Below are 9,534 nucleotides of genomic sequence, written 5' to 3'. Positions count from 1 at the left end.
GAACGAACCGGACTTACTAAAAACTACACTACTGTACGATTAGGTACACTGCCTATAAGTGTTGTAGCAAGGTTTAAGTATATCCATTCTATAAATAAATAAATATCTTGTGTAAAATTGTATCGTATTTAATAGTATTTTCTGTAAAAATATAAGCTATTTTATATACTACTCTGCTAAAACATCAATACTAGTGCTCGAGTGTATATATTTATACATGCTTGTATGCTAAATTTCGTCGTTAAACAGTTTATAATAAATCACGAATTAAATACATATATTACGGGTAAAAGGTATATGATATACATGTTTTTGGAAAGCTGGCAAAAAATCAATAACTTTTCATTTAGATATCGAATAGTTTCGAGGAACGAATCAAAAGATATGGTCAACTGAATTATAATTGACATTAATTGGAATTGCTTTTTGAATCTGCAATTAATACTTAAACAACTTGTTTACGAGATTGATAAAATGGATTTTTGAATATTACTAACCGAGTAAATGAATCATTATATAAGGTACGTCTCGTTTGTTGAACTATTGTCAAAATTGACTTTTTGAAACAACTTTGAATAACTTTTGTATGTCAATTTAGAGCATTAGGATTGTGATACACTATGACCTGACCTAACTTGATAGACATTTATTGACCAACATATGTTCTCTAGGTTGAGATCTATGATTATTTGATATACCGAGTTTCGGTCACATTACGATGAACAACTTTATGTGCTGCTAAAGTGAGTTTCATTGATCCCTTTTTAATTGCTTTTGCAATATATATTTTTGGACTGAGAATACATGCAATTTATTTTAAACACAATGGATACAAGTACATACTAAATTCTACACTGAGTTTGAACCGAAAATCACTTAGCTTTGGTAACTAGTAACTGCCGGTTATAAGAACTGGTGGGCGCGAGTAGTAGTATATGGATCCATAGGGCTTGATATCCCCGTCCGAGCTAGAGCACTAGCCTTTTAACGGACGTATGCTATTTGAGAAGCGTACACGTTGGTTTGCGTGTATTATTAAGATGATTATACAAAGGGTACAAATTATATATACGTTAAGTTTAGTTACCAGGGTGCTCAATTTCGTAAAATATTTTGATAAACGTTTCTGGATGAAACAACTGAAATCTTGTGATCCATCTTTACATACAGATTATGCGAAACATACAAACTATGAACTCACCAACCTTTGTGTTGACACTTGTTAGCATGTTTATTCTCAGGTTCCCTAGAAGTCTTCCGCTGTTTGCTTATATGATAGACAAGCTATGTGCATGGAGTCTTATATGGCATATTTTTCAAGAAAACGTTGCATTCACCAATTCATCATCATGTACCTTATTTTGACTGCATTGTCAACGGAAGTACTATTGTAAACTATTATATACGGTGATTGTCTATATGTAGAAATCATCAGATGTCGAAAACCTTTGATTTAAATATTCATTTATGGTGTGCCTTTTCAAAAGAATGCAATGTTTACAAAACGTATCATATAGAGGTCAAATACCTCGCAATGAAATCAGTGAATGACGTGTTCGTCCATATGAATTTGGAGCGATCGTCACATCAACCCTTATGACCTGTTCCCCTTCGGTTAAGTTATTTGGTCCAAACCATAATGATCATTCAGATGTGTATATATCAAAATTGCCATTTACAATTTGAAGGCATGGTGAACAATTTAATTTTTTAAACAATCACACATGATTTTCCTATTTAAATATATCATGTCTGACTTGAGGCACTATTTTAATATTAGATGTAATCAAAATTTCCAATTAATAATGCGAATCAGTTGTTCCAAGTCAACCCGATTAAACTCAACCCAACTCAACCCAACCCATATCTATTATGGACCTGCCTATGTTGTCACATTTACAAAAAAAAAAAATATCAAAATGAAGTACCATTTTGAGTTTTTCATATACTACAACTTGAGGTGTAGGTTAAGGAAAAGTACCTAATTCGAGATATTGCGTAGGAAGAAGTACATAGTATCAGAGAACTCCAATGACATATATGAATAAGTTGCTCTATCCGCCAAATATTAGTCACGCATACACTTGCCTACATGTATGGCCCTCATCAACAAAGATAAGGAAATGCATCTCAAGGAAGTACACAACTAATCATGATAAGCCACATGAAAACTTCACAATGTTCTTAGCGGGATCTAATGACCATATAACTACAAATTCATAAAAAAAATTAATTACCATGAGTACTATAGAAGAATCTTTCTATTCAGCATATACAGTGAAATAGATACCTTCATCCATTGCTTTTACTATATATATTCATTAACAAAAAGTGTGTCATTTACTGCATAAATTTGTATGTAGCATATTTAAATTCAATTATTAAACAACTTGAAGAGTAAATATGTCAACATTACATCGATACATATAACCATTATCTTAGCAAAAGAACTTACATATGGTAGTGAAGATGAGGTGTTCTTAAGTTCTTAAAGTGCATGCTACAAAATCAGTATTTTATAGAACATGTTCATTGTTTACGTATGGATAGTGAAAATGTTCACTGTTTTCATATAAAAATGCTTATTAACATAACAAAGGCAAGGTCATGCTCATAGACCGAACAATGGATATCCAGTATTTTATAGGAGAACTTAATTAAGAACAATTATATGGTGAACATGTGTTAAAGATAATTACCTTTACATCATATAGCCCATTCTTTAGAGACACTGCAAGCACAAAGTAAAGATTATAAACAGATATGTATTTAGAGTATGAATGTTATTGAAGCAACAATAAAGATAGAGAGTAGCATATAAACAAAACGTATCATTACCGAAGTTGTACACCGCAATATATAGTTAATTTTAAATTTTAACTTTGCTAAAAACCTGATCATTAAAAATTTTAACACAAATATATACTTTTAAAATTAATCATATCCTCTATAGTCTATATACAATCAGAGTATATATATATATATATATATATATATATATATATATATATATATATATATATATATACAATCAAGCATATACTCTATAGTACAAAATTGCCCTTTCATTCTAATTATAGAGATTCTTTATTATCCTGATAGCACATTCATTAATAGAATAGTAGTGACCTGAAGAAAAGACAACTTTCATATGTTAAACAATCAATCTGTACATAATGATTCTCCATAAAGTTGCACATTGAGATACAATTTCTAATTATGTGGTATACAACTCAAGAGATGCACTAAAGTACGATAAATGCAATAATCATTTAAGATCATTATCACTATATAACGAAATGAATCTTAAACTCGTTTGAACACCTCCTATTTGAACCCGTTGTGACACAACAATATTTTGAAACTGCTGACTAAACCGACCCGCCTACCCATTACACACTCTATGAGATTTGAATCATCATTTTCCACATAATGGTTTAGTTGTTAGATCGTAAGTTAAAATTTATAGATCGGTAACAATTATTCTTCAAAGTAAAAAACTTGCACTAAATAACGACAAAAATTCCCCTATCCTCCCTGGTTCCCTCAACCCATTTGAATGACCCACAAATAGACCTATTTGAATTTATTAATTCTACCCATATGAATGACCCAAATTGTCCTTTTTGAGTGACTCAAATCCACCCATTAATTAATCAGCACATCTAACCTTAAATATATTATAGTTTATTAAACGAAGCATTAAACAAAGCGAAAACATTGATAGCAAGTTAGCTACCTACATCCGAAGAAAGAAATAACGGTCAACTCTCCAACGACAATAACAACACTTATTTTCAGTGCAATTCACACAAGGAAAACCAGAAAAAGTGCATAGCAACCACAACTAAACATTATTTTTTAGCAAGGTACGTCTTAGCTTTTTATAATAGATATCAACTTTAACAACTCATTATATGAACACAATAAATCCGGGAAGCTATGTGGCTCTATGAAGATGCAAAAAAACAGGCCATCTTCATAGTTTGACTTTCAGTTGGATTGCTTCTTCGAGAGTTGACTGTTGAATAAAGAAACTTTGGAGGATGTATGTAATCAAATACACCTTGATAAATTTTCAATCTTTTGACCCATGGGAGACAATAAACAACCAGATTGACTCATATATAAGTAAATGAATTGAACCTGCGATAACTTTTTGTTTCCTACAACTATTATTGTATGTAATTGTTAACCCTAGAAATGAATTAGTCGAATAAGTAGATAAGTTTCTTACCCTTTGTTCCAATGCATTTTCTTCATAGCTTATTTTAAGGATTCCAAAAAATTATGACTTCTTGAAATCCTTCCGTTGCTGAATCATCCACATTAAGATTTTTGTCAACATCAGCAACTTTTGCAAGATATACATCAACATCCAGAAACACAGCAGCATTCAGGTCATGGTTTGTTCTAATAATATCAAGTGGACAGATCCAAAATATTAACAGTATTATTCACAAAAATTTTAGTTAGACAATATATGAAAAGTCAAACATGAATGTGAATTACCACTGTGTTATTACAGATCCAGTGGACAAATCTGACATGAGAACTAACGCCCACAATAACGTTAGTCGTTTGCACCGAAGCTACGGATGGTGATGCAGTTGTATGAGTAGTAATCACTGTAGAAAACAAAAAATATAAGTATGAAATAGTTGCACGAAAACAATAATTGTGAAAAAGTAGCTGTAATATTATAGACACAATACTCATAAACAACATAAACCTTCATATAGTAGATATGTATGCATTATGACACTCACTTTGAGTGAGGCTTAAACTGCTGGAAACATTCCCCCTTGTAGCAGACTTTTTTTTTTTTTACCCAATTCAAAGTATAGTACAACGTAAATTGATCAATTGTTGGACCCATACCCCTTCGTAGCTGCATATTTTTCTTAACCATTCAGACTCCATTACAATGTAAATTGATCAATTGTCGGACCCATTCCCCAAATACTAAACAATGCGAAAGACCAAATGCAATTGCCAAAAAACAAAAAACAAACAAAAAAAACAAACACTCAACTGTTATCACGTAGCAAAACAGGTTTTATAATAATCAAAAGGTTAAAAATATGAAATCACTTTATAAAGTCAGATGGCACAACACATACCAGAATTTGTATAAAGGTTGCAAGAGCTTCATCAACTTCACTAGTCATAAAGTGATTCATATCTTTGCAGAATTATTTAAGTCTTGAAACATCAAAAATATTATCGATCCATCAAATGCCTGTGATTCTCATTGTTCACAAACAATATTGGTGATCATATACTATGTGTAGGTTCAACATCAGTATCGTTGTATACCTCCGATTATCCCAAGTAATTTCAACTTTTTTCATGCCCCGATTCCTGACTACATGTGCAATACAAAAACAAAAAGCATATCAAAGGAAATATAAATATAACTAATTTCACTAAATCGAGATAGAAATTAAAAACTAAATCTGAAATAGGAATCAAATTGTACAGTATCTATCGAATAGAGGTGAAGCAAAGCACCTTTTTCAGAACAACAATATGAAGTAACTAATCGAAATGTCACGTTATTTTGTACCTCTTTATCTACAGGTAGCCTTGTTCAAAGCATGCGAACCGGAATCCAAACCGACACATCTTTAATCAAAAACCTTGTAAGTGAAAATTAATATGTAATAATGGTTATAAAGTACAAACTAATAAAAATAAAAAATAACAAACCTGGAGCAGCAACGACACCCATTTCTTTTTCAACTTTGGGTTGCATTACACGAAATGTTTCATCCTCTTCTTCGACATCCTTATTACTTTTTCTCAAATAATTCCAAAAGCTTATAAGTTTAAACAAATTCATATTAACCTAATTATAACCTATATATTTACATGAACAGATACTACTAACCTGATTTGAAGCTTTTGACTATATAAACAGAAAAAAAATATAAAGATGTTTTTCTAACCTGATTCGACAATCATCATCTTTGATATTGACTTTATAATCTGATTTATTTCTTGTGATTATCAGACGAACCATTGTTAATCTTCATGTTTTGTTACTGATGAACACTACAAAACAGTATTCATCTCTAAGATGTTGCAGCAATTGGAGGTGGTTGCAAATGTTCTGTAAAAAAAACATGATTTTAACATGTTCATATCATAATCAGCATCCTTATCAACTTCATCCTAATCATCTTCATCATCAACATCCCAAAGAAACCGAGCATGTGAAGCCATAACATAACTGCAGTATCAAAAAATCTAATGAGTATATTAAATCAAATAAAAATCAGTAAATCAAAAAACATACGAATTTATCAAGCATTCATTAATTATACCATCTGGTGAAGCCTGAACAGCTTGATCAAAATAACTCTGTGCACGAGTAGCATCCTTTTGTGTCTACCAAATCAAATCAGCATACATTGATAACACATTTCCATCGTTCGGGTTTGCCAGAATTGCTCGGCTACAATACTCTTCGACCTTAATATAATCACCCCTGACCTATTCATAAAATCAGATCTAATTAACTCCTTTTAAAAAACCTATAGCATATACAGATACAAATACATGTAGATATATAGATATAAATACCTCTTTCAAGTATTTTGCATAGTTTCTAAGAAGCATCGAATTCCCAGGGTTGGCTTGAATCATATTCTGATAATAGACATACGTACCATCATTTTCATGATCGTTACCATTACCACCGTGGCCGGAGAATTTCCCTTCACCCCGTGACCGCCTGTATCCACCATAACCCCAAGTTCACGGTCCTGATTACTATACAAACCAGAAATCAGAAATAATGAACTTCCGCAATCGCTATCATCGTCTTCATTATCTTCTTTAACGGTGATCGAAGAAAGTAGGAAACTGGAGTACTTTCTGACCGGGCAGAAAAGATAATCGGTGGACAAATCGGCTTCAGATGAAGCTCGGGTGATTTTTTTAGGTGAATTGAAGGTAGATAAAGAAATTGTTGGTGATTTAGGGTTAAGGCGAATGAATAAGGGATCAAACGTTGTGTATAGGGTTGAAAGGATTTAAGGGTTTGGTTGACGTTCTTTAGTTAGGGTTGCGGAATGGAGACATGATAATGATAAAAATTTTGGAACCCCTAATTTTTTAAAAAAGGCCGCCACTTTTTATGTGTACAAGGGTATATGTGTAATCAAACAATTGAAGATTTGATTTATGAGGTCATAAGATAAATTAGTAACAAATCAAGGGTTTAGATCAAAGTTGTCTATTGTAATGAGTGGCTAAGATTGGGTCTCTTTTTTTAAAAATGAGCTAATTTACATTTTGTTATTATGTATAGTATAGATATAGAGTATAGAATAGATATAGATTTAAGGGTTTAAGGGTTTGGTTGACGTTCTTTAGTTAGGGTTGCGGAATGGAGACATGATAATGATAAAAATTTTGGAACCCCTAATTTTTTTAAAATGGCCGCCACTTTTTATGTGTACAAGGGTATATGTGTAATCAAACAATTGAAGATTTGATTTATGAGGTCATGAGATAAATTAGTAACAAATCAAGGGTTTAGATCAAAGTTGTCTATTGTAATGTGTGGCTAAGATTGGGTCTCTTTTTTTAAAAATGAGCTAATTTACATTTTGTTATTATGTATAGTATAGATATAGATTTAAGGGTTTAAGGGTTTGGTTGACGTTCTTTAGTTAGGGTTGCGGAATGGAGACATGATAATGATAAAAATTTTGGAACCCCTAATTTTTTAAAAAAGGCCGCCACTTTTTATGTGTATAAGGGTATATGTGTAATCAAACAATTGAAGATTTGATTTATGAGGTCATGAGATAAATTAGTAATAAATCAAGGGTTTAGATCAAAGTTGTCTATTGTAATGAGTGGCTAAGATTGGGTCTCTTTTTTTAAAAATGAGCTAATTTACATTTTGTTATTATATATAGTATAGATAGATAGATAGATATAGATAGAAGTATAGATAGATTATTACTATTATCATTATTATACATATATTATTGGGTTTACTTTTTAGACCGGTACTAACCCGGCGTCAGAAGGAATGCGTCAGATGAGGTGGCCACCGTTGACGGAAATTGACGCCGTTAACCCGGCGTCAATTTTTGACGCACTTTTCCATTCGTTCCTTTTTTGACGATACAAGCTTCTTGCGTGAGATTTCCATTGAGCCAATCATATGTTTTCTACATTTATATTTATTATTTAATTTATTTTTTTCCCACCCAATTTCCAATCAGATTTTACCACCTCACCCTTTAAATATTTGACACAAAAACTTGACATTTTGGGTTAACGGGGGTCAAGTACAGTCACAGTCAAAAACCCACTTTTTCACCAAAAAGTGCATTATTCGCCTCTGACATCACAGTCAGGGTTGGAAACAGTCTTATTATCGGACCCGTTAATTGTTATGTCGTTCATCACTTTAAGGAACATATAAATATAATGTTACCATTCAATAAATTAATGTTACTGTTGGTTTGGTGTTTATCGAGTTTTTGGTACTCACAATGTTCCGAGATCGAATCCCATCTACGTAATTTTACAACCTTCGATTATCATCTATCTATATATAAATCTCTAAAATGATGATGTCGTCATTAAGCTAATTAAACCGAAATACTAATCTCTCCTAAATTATAATTTTAATTTTCTAGCAAATTTAAAAAACATTTATTATTACTAATAATAATAATTATTATTAAAAATATAAATACTCAACTTTGAATGAACTTTATTATTATTATTTACTTTTAATATAATAATTAAAATTATAATTATTATATTATTGATATTCAAATATGAATTCTTTTACGAAATTAATTACGTTACATATGTATGCGAAAATACATGTCTATATATATTTGTAAAAACGACAAGTTTCTTAGTTAAACATGTCATTAAAATAAATGATTTTAGTATTTACATTCACTTGATACCTAAAATATGTCATTAAATTGTTTCGTCTAACATACCCGTAATTTTACGGGTCATTTCACTATATATACTAAAGGCCAATGATCCATTAATAATAACTAAATAATATTTTTTTTTTATGTTTAACAATTTTACTTTTTGTTAATTTTTTCTTATCCTTTCTTATATATTATAGACTACATAAGTGAATTTATATTTCAGTAAAATACAATAAATTTTTTACTAAGAGGTATACGATAAACCAAAGATGTATTTAAATATACATTTTAATTACAAAATGAACAATCTTTTAAATTAAAAAGGAAAACATGATTAATTAATTTAGTTTGACAATTTCTAGAAACAAATAAATGAACGTTTCGAGTTTAACCTATAAGTATAGTCACGTTTTATTGTCGTACCCATTCGTTGTTTTATCGTTCCGTCACTTTAAGGAACATATAAATACAATGTTAGCATGTTAGCATTTCATAAATTGATGTTTCTGTTGGTTTAATGGTTATCGAGTGTTATGCTATTCACAATGTCTCGAGTTCGAATTACATCTATGTAATTTTTTTAACCTTAATTACCATATATACTAAGAGT

General features: G+C 30.9%; 1 long non-coding RNA gene across 1 annotated transcript; it reads right to left on the bottom strand.

Annotated features, from left to right (window-relative positions):
* Positions 1 to 1,995: 1,995 nt before the first annotated feature.
* On the bottom strand, positions 1,996 to 6,206 carry LOC139850609 (uncharacterized). The gene is made up of 8 exons (XR_011760084.1): positions 5,713 to 6,206; positions 5,570 to 5,642; positions 5,320 to 5,368; positions 5,124 to 5,242; positions 4,770 to 4,965; positions 4,513 to 4,628; positions 4,238 to 4,413; positions 1,996 to 2,209 (listed from the first exon to the last, which is right to left on the bottom strand). It is a non-coding gene; the product is annotated as an uncharacterized lncRNA (long non-coding RNA).
* Positions 6,207 to 9,534: the final 3,328 nt, after the last annotated feature.

This window comes from Rutidosis leptorrhynchoides, chromosome 5, assembly GCF_046630445.1.
Source record: "Rutidosis leptorrhynchoides isolate AG116_Rl617_1_P2 chromosome 5, CSIRO_AGI_Rlap_v1, whole genome shotgun sequence".
Classification (NCBI taxonomy): Eukaryota; Viridiplantae; Streptophyta; class Magnoliopsida; order Asterales; family Asteraceae; genus Rutidosis; species Rutidosis leptorrhynchoides.
This window is presented reverse-complemented; position numbering and strand designations above follow the sequence as displayed.